The 12,546-nt window shown below is 47.4% G+C and overlaps 1 protein-coding gene across 35 annotated transcripts in view; it reads left to right on the top strand.

Annotated features, from left to right (window-relative positions):
• SCRIB (scribble planar cell polarity protein) overlaps positions 1 to 12,546 on the top strand; it is a 107,349-nt gene that overhangs the window by 1,307 nt on the left and 93,496 nt on the right. The window lies entirely within an intron of this gene.

Raw genomic sequence — 12,546 nt, 5'->3', positions numbered from 1 at the left:
AACTGTAAAAAGTGGCCAGTAAGTTGGTTAAAAGCGGTAGAGGTGCTTTGTAGTTGTGATCGTGGGGCTGCAGAGATGCTGTGGAGCAGCTCTGCCGTGAAGAGAAGCTGGGAGAGTTTGGTCTGGAAAAGAGGAGCTCTGGGGAGACCTTGGAGCTCTTTCCAGTCCCTAAAAGAGCTTCAGGAGAGGTGGTGAAGGACTTTGGACAAGGGCTTGGAGAAGAGAAGCTCTGGGGAGACCTTGGAGCTCCTTCCAGTTTCCAAAGGGGCTTTGAGAGAGGTGGAGAAGGACTTTGGACAAGGGCTTGGAGAAGAGAAACTCTAGGGAGACCTGAGAGCTCCTTCCAGTCCCTAAAGGAGCTTCAGGAGAGGCAGAGAGGGACTTTGGACAAGGATCTGGAGAAGCTCTGGAGCTCCCTCAGGTCCCTAAAGGAGCTTTGAGAGAGGTGGAGAAGGACTTTGGACAAGGCTCTGGAGGGATGGGACAAGGGGGAATGGCTTCCTACTGCCAGAGAGCAGAGTTAAAGGGTTTTTTGGGAAAAAATTATTTCTTGGAGGGTGGTGAGAGTGTACCCTTGTAGAGGGTTTTCTGAGAAGCTGTGGCTGCCTCATTCCTGGAAGCATTCAAGGCCAGGCTGGACAAAACTTGGAGCAACCTGGGATTGTGGAGGTGTCCCTTCCCATGGAAAGGGTTTGGGACTGGATGATCTTCAAGATCCCTTCCATCCCAAATCCTTCCACGATCTGCAGCTCCTGTTGCCATCCTGCTCAGCTGCAGAGCTCTCCACCCAGGGAACACCAGGATAAACCCTCCAGGTGTTGTTCCTGTGATCTCTTGCAGAAGCAGAGGGCTGGAGATCTGCTCTGCTGCCAGCTTCTCAGCGTCTCGTGGCTCTCAAGGGTTTGCTTGCCCTGGGGTTGGGCATGGAATGAGCTCTCGTGTTTGGCTCCTGAAGTACCATCCAGCAGGAATCCAAGCCGTGCTGTTCCCATTCTTTGCAATTTTTTAAGAGTTGTTTAAGTTCTGCCTGTGCCAGAGAGGGAGAAGGTGTTTGACTGCAGCGTGTTCGGAGAGATGGTTTGCAGGGAGTATAGGCTGAAGTTGAGTGTTTATTTAAAAAATTGAGAAATTAAGGTCGTCAGCTTTCAAGAGTTTTATTGAATTACTTGGAATTTGTCATCAAATCTAGAAAAAAAAATCACTTACAAACAAGAAACTTGGTTTTGATTCAGGCCAAAGGAACTTGGTGCAGTTTTGTTAAAACACACAGTTGGTGCATCTCCACCTGAACAGATTCTCATGGCTGGAAGCAGCAGTTTTTGGTATTTTTGGGTTCTTTCTGTCTCTTCCTGAATTCTGGTGAGCCCAGCTGCCCGTGGGATTGAGTTGTGAGGTTGTTCAGGTGTGGAGACTCCACTGTGATCCTCTCAGCTCAGCATCTCGTGATGCTTTAGGTGTGGAGGTTACCCAAACTACTGGAAAATGTGTGTTATGGGCAGGCTGGGCCGTGGGAATGGGTGGAAATCTCACCTGCAGAGGTGATTGCAACACTCCTGCAGGGAACCTGCTGGTCCCTGTGCTCTCAGCTTCCTGCTGAACACTCACTGAACGCCTTACAACTGGGGCAAACTGGGGTTTGGGAGCTTGGAAGAGCAGCTTTTGGATCATAAATGCAAATTTTCTGCTGGTGTTTTTACTCAGCCCGTGATTGTGTGGATGCAGTCCTGTCTGTGATAGCAGGTGATGTGTTTGTTAATTTAATTCCTTAATTCCTTCCTAAATCACTAAAAAGAACTTCTGTTTCGCTCAGCTGTGGCATCTGCTTGGCTTGGAGCATCAGAGTTCTTGCTGTGAGCTGTCCTGGGCTCCTCTCTGGTGTTTGAGTTTCCCTTTTTGGACTCTTCTGGCAAAGAATTTAACAAATTGAGCAGAACAGTGAAATCCTGGTCTCAGGAGATGTTAGTAAATCAGGAGAAGGACAGAGAATGGGGAGTAGCAAATGGTGTGACCAGACCTAAAATACAGCAGCTTTGGCCCAAGGAAAGTGAACATTTTCAGGATGTCTCCATCTGTCTGGGAAAGGTAGTAAAAGGTAGAGTTATTCCCGATGGCAGAGGATGTAAATGATGTGTAAATGATGTGTAAATGATGTGTAAATGGTGTGTAAATGGTGTGTAAATGGTGGTCTGGAGGGAGTGGACAGGCAGCAACTGACCACTGCTGCTGCTTGCAGGAGAGGGTTGGGTGAAACCAGAAAGGAAATTAAATAATTCAGAGGAAATTCAATAATTTTTCATGTAAAATGCAGGTTAACTGAGCTATGTAATCACTTTGTATGTGACATAACAGTGCTTGGAGTTAACGTGAGCTCAGGAGAGAAGTGGAGCAATTCAGAAAGGAGAAAACAACCAAAAATGAGGATTTGCAGAGAGACTTTTGTGTGTTTTCACTGCACATCCTGGGAGAGGCTTGGAGGGAGTTTGGTTTTGGACTTGCTGTGCTCTCACTCTTCCTTCTCAACCCATCTGGAGCTGCTGGGGGATTTCTCTGGCTGTGCCAGGTGTCAGCCAAACCTAAATGCCTAAAAAACCTGAAAAACCATCCCCAGCCAAACCTAAAAACCTGAAAAACCATCCCCAGCCAAACCTAAATGCCTAAAAACCTAAAAAACCATCCCCAGCCAAACCTAAAAATCTAAAAAAAATCCATCCCCAGCCAAACCTAAATGCCTAAAAATCTAAAAAAAACCATCCCCAGCCAAACCTAAATGCCTAAAAATCTAAAAAAAAAACATCCCCAGCCAAACCTAAATGCCTAAAAACCATCCCCAGCCAAACCTAAATGCCTAAAAAACCTCAAAAACCATCCCCAGCCAAACCTAAATGCCTAAAAATCTAAAACATCCCCAGCCAAAGCTAAATGCCTAAAAAACAATCCCCAGCCAAACCTAAAAACCTAAAAATCATCCTCAGCCAAACCTAAATGCCTAAAAACCTAAAAAACCATCCCCAGCCAAACCTAAATCTTGTTGTTTGTTGTTGTGTAAAAACCAAAAAAACCATCCCCAGCCAAACCTAAAAACCATCCCCAGCCAAACCTAAAAACCTAAAAATCTAAAAAACCATCTCCAGCCAAACCTAAAAGCCTAAAAAACCTAAAAAACCATCCCCAGCCAAAGCTAAATGCCTAAAAACCTAAAAAACCATCCCCAGCCAAACCTGAATGCCTAAAAAACCATCCCCAGCCAAACCTAAATGCCTGAAAACCTAAAAAACCATCCCCAGCCAAACCTAAATGCCTAAAAATCTAAAAAAGCCATCCCCAGCCAAACCTAAAAACCAAAAAAACCATCCCCAGCCAAACCTAAATGCCTAAAAACCTAAAAAACCATCCCCAGCCAAACCTAAATGCCTAAAAACCTAAAAAACCATCCCCAGCCAAACCTAAATGCCTAAAAACCTAAAAAACCATCCCCAGCCAAACCTAAATACTTATAAATCTAAAAAACCATCCCCAGCCAAATCTAAATGCCTAAAAACCTAAAAAAACATCCCCAGCCAAACCTAGAAACCTAAAAAATCATCCTCAGCCAAACCTAAATGCCTGAAAACCTAAAAAACCATCCCCAGCCAAACCTAAATGGCTAAAAACCTACAAAACCATCCCCAGCCAAACCTAAAAACCTAAAAACCTAAAAAACCATCCCCAGCCAAACCTAAATGTGTGGTTGTTTTTGGTTGTGGACCTGAAAAAATCATCCCCAGCCAAACCTAAATGCCTAAAAACCTAAAAAAACCCATCAACACTGGTTTTGTCTTGGACATTTTGTCTTTGCAGGACACAGAGTTGTGCCTGTGAAGATCTGTCAGAAAAGTGGGAAATGAGGGAGCATGGGCAGAAAATTAGTGGTTTTGGGTTTTTTGGGGGAAGACTTTCCTGTGGAGGTGATTTTGGAGGTGAAAGGGGTGGCTTTGGGAAAAAAATCAAACGACTCTTTTGAAAATAATCTGAATTTATACAGCTTTTCTTCTGAGGGGTTTCTCACCCAGCACCAGCTGCCAGCCCACATCTTGCCTCTTTGTCACTTGTCCCCTTTGTGGAAAGTTTTCCTTTTTTGAGCCTTAATTTCCCTTTAGGATGGCTGTTTGGAGGGATGGATTAAATCTGTGTGGGAGGATCTGCTGACCCTTCACAGGGATTTGCTACCTCATGATTTATTGGAAAATTATAAATTCATTTTGATAGGTTACCTGTGCTTTCCACAAGGGTTTCTGAATTCCAGAGGTGGTAATTTCTTGCTCCATGCTGATTTCTGCTACACCAGAGAGTGCTAACTGCAGGATATTTGGGGGAGAGCAGCTCCTGCACTGGGGAATGGAAATTTTTGGGAACACAATTGCCTAAATCCCCATGTCAGAGCTGGATTAACACCTAAGTCATCTCCACGAACACTTGAGATCTCACCGGGAAGGAATGAAAACAATATGGAATTTGGAGCACTTGGAGGTGGCAGAAGGAGCTCAAACAACCCAGAAACATCCAGAGATTCTTTTTTTTCTCAGAGGAAAACTCCACTTTGGGAGTGTGGGGAGGCAAAAAAAAAAAAGGTTGGAGGAAAGCTGGGTGGAGCAGAGCTGGTAGGACCTGGTGTAGGAGGACGAGGGTGGAGCTGAGCAAGGACTGAAATCCTCAGCAAGTCTGTGCAGAGAGGGAGGAGATCTCTGGTGTGTCAGCATGAGTGTGCAGAGGGACAGGGAGGAAAACTAGGGCTGGAAGTGTCTGAAATCCAGGATTTCACAGCACCAGGGTGAAGCTCGAGGCTGTGGTTGTCACTTTCTTCCCGAAGCAAAGTGGGGCTTTGCAAAGCTAATTAAGAGCAGCTTTTAATTTCCTGGCATCTGAGGCCTGTAAGGAGGATCTTGGGGTTTTACTTACTTCCACGGAGGAGGAAAGCTTCTCCTTCTAATCTCTCTGTGCTAACAGCCCTTCCCTAAGAAAGTCAGGGAGCTGGGAATGCTCTGTGGCTCACTGTGTGGGGTGTGAGTTTGGCACCTCCTTTTTGCTCTGATTTTTGTGGTTCTTCCCAGCCCAGGCCGTGTCAAAGCTGCAGCTGCATTTGTTTAACAAAACCAGTCAACAAACTGGTTTCACTTGCTGTGTGTGCAGAGCTGGCATGGCTCTCTGGGCTTTGCAGGAGCTCTGTGGGTTCATGGGGTAACTGGATGTGAGTTTGTCTCTCCAAAAACCAGGTTATTCTGGATTGCTGCTGCCCAGAAATTAGGAAAAAGCGCAGGCTGTCTCCCTGATCAATAACCAATCGATTTCTCTGATCAATAACCAATTGTCCTCTAAACCCTGTGTGTGGTGACAGGTTGGGATCAGTGCTTGAGGAGCAGCAGCCAAACACAAGCTCAGTCACAGAGAAAACTTTTGAACTTTTTGGTAAAACTTTTTGGCAAAACTTTTTGGCCACGCAGTTCTCGGAAATCAGGAATTTCCAAATTCAAACAGGGAGCAGGGAAGAGGCACCCAGGTGGATTTTATGCTTGTGGTGTATGAATGGGAAGTGAGTTAATATTCAGTTTTCTGAGCTGCAAGGTGTGTTCAGCTCGGTGTAGGAGAGGTGTGGGTGTAGGTTAGGTTCAGGTGCATGAAATAGTGAGGTAAAGAGACAACCGGGCAGTGAAGAGGTTCAGTGGAGTAAAAAAAAAATGAAAATTCGTGGTTAGAATGACTCTGCCTCTCACCAGAACATCCTTGGCACTGGTTTGGTACCTGCAGGGAGATGATCACCAGTGGAAAAACCTTCTCAGCCTTTCCTGGGTTGTTGTAAACCTCTCAGTGTGTCTCTTTTGGGTGATTTAACACCTGTCTGTGGATGAATTTCTACCAGCTTGGTTCAGATTTACCCCTTCAGGGTTTCTCCTGTTGCTTGCTGATGGTTTCCTCTGTCACTCCCCAACCCTTGCAGATGTTTCAATGTTGTCTCTGCAGCACTGCAGAGACTTTTCCTGCTCCTCTCAGGTCTCTCCTGTTCCCTTTGGCTGCTGCTGAGGATCTGCCAGGAGTGATTAGCTCATTGATGGTTGGAGGTAGAGGCAGGGTTGGGTTAACCTTTTCAGCTCTCCTCTGACTTCTTCTTGGTCTCACTGCCTTGTCTTGGATTCCTAGTTTCAGTTTTCTGGTTTGTTGGGGTTTTTTTTGTTGTTGTTTCATGGTGTCTCTGCGTGCTGGAGATGTATCTGTTGGATAAATTTAAATTTCTGCCTCAGGAAAGCGCAATCTGATTGGAAACAAAACGCAACAGGTTGTTGTACAACACAACTTTTGGCATTTTTCCCTTTGCTAATAGCTGTGGGCATTACAGATCACTCAATTAATTTTTGGGATTGCAAGTTGACCCTTATTCTGCTGAGAAAATGGTTTAGAAGAAGGAGGTCTCCCTTGGCTATATGGTGCTGGTAATACCAGAGATGGGGTTTTTTTTTGGGAAAACCTAAACAGCAGAGCAAAATAGAAAGGGACAGAGGTTTTTGGATAATACTTACAATGTGCTGGCTTTGACTGCTTCACCCAGGATGCTCTCCCATGAAATGATCTCCAGATGGATGCTTTTGTAGCAGAATCACTCAGGTTGGAAAAAATCTTCAAGATCAAATCCAACCTTTGACTGAACACCACTCTGTCAACTAAACAACAGCACTAAATGCCATGATTATTCCATATATCCTACAATTTCAGTGGAAAATGTGCCTGAATGCCCTGAGTGCCATGGGGCAGTTGCTGCCCTGGCCCCTCTGAAGGGGACAACATTCCTCAGTCCTGCTTCACTGCCTGGGAAGCAGCAGCTGCTAGAGCCTTTTGGCTCGGAGACAGCTTGCTTTGTCTCCTCTGGAATGTCTTCCCAGCGCTTAAGCACTTTTATACATTTGCAGTGCATTCCTCAGGGCCTGATACGGGGTTAAATAGTCGGAAATCCGCCGGGGAGGGCTGAGGGGAGGGCTGTGTCCGGCTGCCTGGCCTCTCCTCCTGCCTCCAGCACGGCTGGCCACTGCTTTTTGGTGCCCTCAGTCCCCCTGCCCTGCCCTGTCCTCCTGTGTCAGGCAAGGATTGTCCCCTTTTGCTGTGTCCTCTGCCCTGGATTTGGCTGCAGACCCAAGCCTGGCCGTGCTAGTGGTTGGCAAGTCAGAAGCAGTTTTTTTGGGACTCAGTTGTCACCTTTCAGGTGGTGGTGACCATGAGCTTGTGGCCAGAGGAGTTCACTAGCGTGGAGCTAGCTCAGGATCTGCCAAATTCTGCAAGGAATGGGGAAGGAAACACTTCTGGAGTGGAAGGAAGGTGGGAAGATCTGACAAAACTGGATAAATTCTTGTCCCACACCTGCTGAAGGAGTCAGACCAAATGCCTGGATAATTTTCATGAGTGTACCTGGATGGTGGTTGTGGTGTCCTCCCTGTGGTTGCCCCTTGTTTGACCTCATTTCTCCTCATCAGATTTTGCTGATTCTTCCTGAATTAAGCTATTCTGGGAACAACCATCGCCTGCCTGGTTTCTCTCTGTGAGGAAAGCTGTCTGTTGGGTTTGGTGCTACCTAGAGGCTCTGCTGGCAGTGGACTGAGTCCTGAGAAGTTCACTAGAGTGGAGCTAGCTCAGGATCTGCCAAATTCTGCAAGGAATGGGGAAGGAAACACTTCTGGGGTGGAAGGAAGGTGGGAAGATCTGACAAAACTGGATAAATTCTTGTCCCACACCTGCTGAAGGAGTCAGGCCGAGTCCCTGGAGAATTGGCATGAGTGTACCTGGATTGCCCCAGGTTGCCCCTTGTTTGACCTCATTTCTCCTCATCAGATTTTGCTGATTCTTCCTGAATTAAGCTATTCTGGGAACAACCATCGCCTGCCTGGTTTCTCTCTGTGGGGAAAGCTGTCTCTTGGGTTTGCTGCACTTGGTGCTACCTAGTGAGTCCTGAGAAGTTCACTAGAGTGAAGCTAGCTCAGGATCTACCAAATTCTGCCAGGAATGGGGAAGGAAACACTTCTGGGGTGGAAGGAAGGTGGGAAGATCAGACAAAACTGGATAAATTCTTGTCCCACACCTGCTGAAGGAGTCAGACCAAATCCCTGGATAATTGGCATGAGTGTACCTGGATGGTGGTTGTGGTGCCCAACCTGTGGTTGCCCCTTGTTTGACCTCATTTCTCCTCATCAGATTTTGCTGATTCTTCCTGAATTAAGCTATTCTGGGAACAACCATCACCTGCCTGGTTTCTCTCTGTGGGGAAAGCTGTCTCTTGGGTTTGCTGCTACCTTGAGGCTCTGCTGGGAGTGGACTGAGTCCTGAGAAGTTCACTAGAGTGGAGCTAGCTCAGGATCTGCCAAATTCTGCAAGGAATGGGGAAGGAAACACTTCTAGGGTGGAAGGAAGCTGGGAAGATCTGACAAAACTGGATAAATTCTTGTCCCACACCGGCTGAAGGAGTCAGACCAAATCCCTGGATAATTTTCATGAGTGTACCTGGATGGTGGTTGTGGTGTCCTCCCTGTAGTTGCCCCTTGTTTGACCTCATTTCTCCTCATCAGATTTTGCTGATTCTTCCTGAATTAAGCTATTCTGGGAACAACCATTGCCTGCCTGGTTTCTGTCTGTGGGGGAAGCTGTCTGTTGGGTTTGCTGCACTTGGTGCTACCTAATGAGTCCTGAGAAGTTCACTAGAGTGGAGCTAGCTCAGGATCTGGCAAATTCTGCAAGGAATGGGGAAGGAAACACTTCTGGAGTGGAAGGAAGGTGGGAAGATCTGACAAAACTGGATAAGGTTTTGTCCCACACCTGCTGAAGGGCTCAGGCCAAATCCCTGGATAATTTTCATGAGTGTACCTGGATTGCCCCAGGTTGCCTCTTGTTTGACCTCATTTCTCCTCATCAGATTTTGGTGTTTCTTCCTGAATTAAGCTATTCTGGGAACAACCATCACCTGCCTGGTTTCTGTCTGTGGGGAAAGCTGTCTGTTGGGTTTGCTGCACTTGGTGCTACCTAGTGAGTCCTGAGAAGTTCACTAGAGTGAAGCTAGCTCAGGATCTGGCAAATTCTACTAGGAATGAGGAAGGAAACACTTCTAGGGTGGAAGGAAGCTGGGAAGATCTGACAAAACTGGATAAATTCTTGTCCCACACCTGCTGAAGGGCTCAGGCCAAATCCCTGGATAATTGGCATGAGTGTACCTGGATGGTTCACTAGAGTAGAGCTAGCTCAGGATCTGCCAAATTCTGCCAGGAATGGGGAAGGAAACACTTCTGGAGTGGAAGGAAGCTGGGAAGATCTGACAAAACTGGATAAATTTTTGTCCCACACCTGCTGAAGGAGTCAGACCAAATCCCTGGATAATTGGCATGAGTGTACCTGGATGGTGGTTGTGGTGTCCTCCCTGTAGTTGCCCCTTGTTTGACCTCATTTCTCCTCATCAGATTTTGCTGATTCTTCCTGAATTAAGCTATTCTGGGAACAACCATCGCCTGCCTGGTTTCTCTCTGTGTGGAAAGCTGTCTCTTGGGTTTGGTGCTACCTAGAGGCTCTGCTGGCAGTGGACTGAGTCCTGAGAAGTTCACTAGCGTGGAGCTAGCTCAGGATCTGGCAAATTCTGCCAGGAGTGGGGAAGGAAACACTTCTGGGGTGGAAGGAAGGTGGGAAGATCTGACAAAACTGGATAAATTCTTGTCCCACACCTGCTGAAGGAGTCAGACCAAATCCCTGGATAATTGGCATGAGTGTACCTGGATGGTTCACTAGAGTAGAGCTAGCTCAGGATCTGCCAAATTCTGCCAGGAATGGGGAAGGAAACACTTCTGGAGTGGAAGGAAGGTGGGAAGATCTGACAAAACTGGATAAATTCTTGTCCCACACCTGCTGAAGGAGTCAGACCAAATCCCTGGATAATTTTCATGAGTGTACCTGGATTGCCCCAGGTTGCCTCTTGTTTGACCTCATTTCTCCTCATCAGATTTTGGTGATTCTTCCTGAATTAAGCTATTCTGGGAACAACCATCACCTGCCTGGTTTCTGTCTGTGGGGAAAGCTGTCTGTTGGGTTTGCTGCACTTGGTGCTACCTAGTGAGTCCTGAGAAGTTCACTAGAGTGAAGCTAGCTCAGGATCTGCCAAGTTCTGCCAGGAATGGGGAAGGAAACACTTCTGGAGTGGAAGAAAGGTGGGAAGATCTGACAAAACTGGATAAATTCTTGTCCCACACCTGCTGAAGGAGTCAGGCCAAGTCCCTGGATAATTGGCATGAGTGTACCTGGATGGTGGTTGTGGTGTCCTCCCTGTAGTTGCCCCTTGTTTGACCTCATTTCTCCTCATCAGATTTTGCTGATTCTTCCTGAATTAAGCTATTCTGGGAGTAACCATCACCTGCCTGGTTCCTCTCTGTGGGGAAAGCTGTCTCTTGGGTTTGCTGCACTTGGTGCTACCTAGTGAGTCCTGAGAAGTTCACTAGAGTGAAGCTAGCTCAGGATCTGGCAAATTCTGCCAGGAATGGGGAAGGAAACACTTCTGGGGTGGAAGGAAGGTGGGAAGATCAGACAAAACTGAGTAAGGTTTTTTCCCACACCTGCTGAAGGAGTCAGACCAAATCCCTGGAGAATTTTCATGAGTGTACCTGGATTGCCCCAGGTTGCCCCTTGTTTGACCTCATTTCTCCTCATCAGATTTTGGTGTTTCTTCCTGAATTAAGCTATTCTGGGAACAACCATCGCCTGCCTGGTTTCTCTCTGTGGGGAAAGCTGTCTCTTGGCTTTGCTGCTACCTAGAGGCTCTGCTGGAGGTGGACTGAGTCCTGCTCTGCTGAGGGAGCTGTGCAGCCTCTGGGGTTGGCATCCTGCCTGTGCTGCCCAGCTAGGGGATACAGGTCTTTCTGGTTCTGTGGCCTCACAGAAACTTGGAAAGGCTGAGTTGAACCTCAAGAGCTGATCAGCTCCTGGCTGTGTTGCTTTGCAGTTGCTGCTTGCAGCTCCTCCTGACTCTGTCCCAGGCTGGTTTTCCCCAGAGGCAATGCCACAAGTGTCACAGATCTCTCTGAAAGGATTGTTCACACTTCACCTGCCTGCTGGTCTCTGAGACAGGCAAAGCAAACACGAGTTTTCCATGCTGTGGAGTGTGAAACAATCTCAGCTTCCTCCTGGGGCAGAGATTACCATGTCAAACCCACATTGAACCAGGAAAATGGGTGTGAAACACAAAGCTCAGACACACGAAGCTGGTTTTGCTGCCAGCATTTGAGGAGCTGCTGACAGATGGACAGATGGACGGACAGACACCTCCTGCCTTGCAGAGCAGGGTCTCATCCTGCCTGGAGACAAACCCAGAGCTCAGCTAGGAGCCCAGCCCATGGTGACACGGGAACCAGGCCCTCTTGCTTGTGAATCACCAGGAGAATTGTAATTATTTTCCTGCTGCACAGTCTGCTCCTGCCTTTAATTAACCATGTGCTGTCCTGCTGGAGGTGGGGACTGTTCCAGCAGGGCTGGACAGTTGGACTTGAAACTCTCTGAAGGGAAAGGAGAGGTGAGGAGGACCTTAGCAGGGCTGGAAGGGTTGGCAAAACCTTTGCCTTGGAGCTCCTTAGCTCTTGTTGGAGGAGTTGGAGACACTTGTTGTGGGATGAATTCTCTGTCCCATTCCAGAGTCAAGATCATTTTTGCAAAGTAGACCCAATTTGTGATCTCCAGCTGTATAAATTGTCACCACCTCGTTTCAGAGCCACTGGTTTGAGCGTGAGATGGTTGTGGAAAAATCTGAAATCTGCCTAAAGGTTTCGGTGCAACGCCTCAGAATGTCCCCACAGCCTGTGGTGACATCAGGCAGCCACCTCCTGCCTGTCTGCTGATGGCAGGAGAGGTCCTGGAGCCAAGGCAGCCCCAGTGAGCTGTCCATGCTGAGCACAGTGTGGCTCCTTTTCCAGGGAAATTGGTGGAGGAGCACCAATTTTCCAGGGAAATTGGTGGAAATTGGTGAAAGAAGAATCCTTCTTTCTCCCTCTTGACACATGGAGGTGACAGCATGGAGGCTGACCCTCCAAGGAGTGATGCTGAGGAGCCAAAACCTCCATGTCCTACTTCCCTTTCCCCTGGCATGGTGAGATTAGGCACCAGGTGAAGGGGAGAGCTGGAGCTTAGCCTTGGGTAGGTCAGAAACCCTTTTTTTATCACCTCAGGAAAACGAAAAACAAAGAAGAGTCATGACACTGACTTGGGAGAGATTATCAGCTTGACACAGTTGGTGTTTTCCAGGTCTTCAGCACCCAAATTCTGTCTTTCCTTGGCAGTGAAGATGCATTTTCTGCAGGAAGCTCAGTGGCTCTGCTGGATCTTTGTCCTTTCACCTTGTGATCCAAATGATGAAACTTTCTGCTCTTCAAGGGCAGAAATTCTGCTTGCAGAAGCAATGTGAGCATGTAGGAAAAGCCTGGAATTCAATCCTGGAATTGCCAGTGTTATTCCTGTAGAACAATTCTGTGTGTCCAAGGGGCAGATCCTTTCACCTTATGATCCAAATGA

The sequence above is a fragment of the Lichenostomus cassidix genome, chromosome 2, assembly GCF_008360975.1.
Source record: "Lichenostomus cassidix isolate B80296 chromosome 2, HeHo_3.0, whole genome shotgun sequence".
In the NCBI taxonomy this organism is placed as follows: domain Eukaryota; kingdom Metazoa; phylum Chordata; class Aves; order Passeriformes; family Meliphagidae; genus Lichenostomus; species Lichenostomus cassidix.
This window is presented reverse-complemented; position numbering and strand designations above follow the sequence as displayed.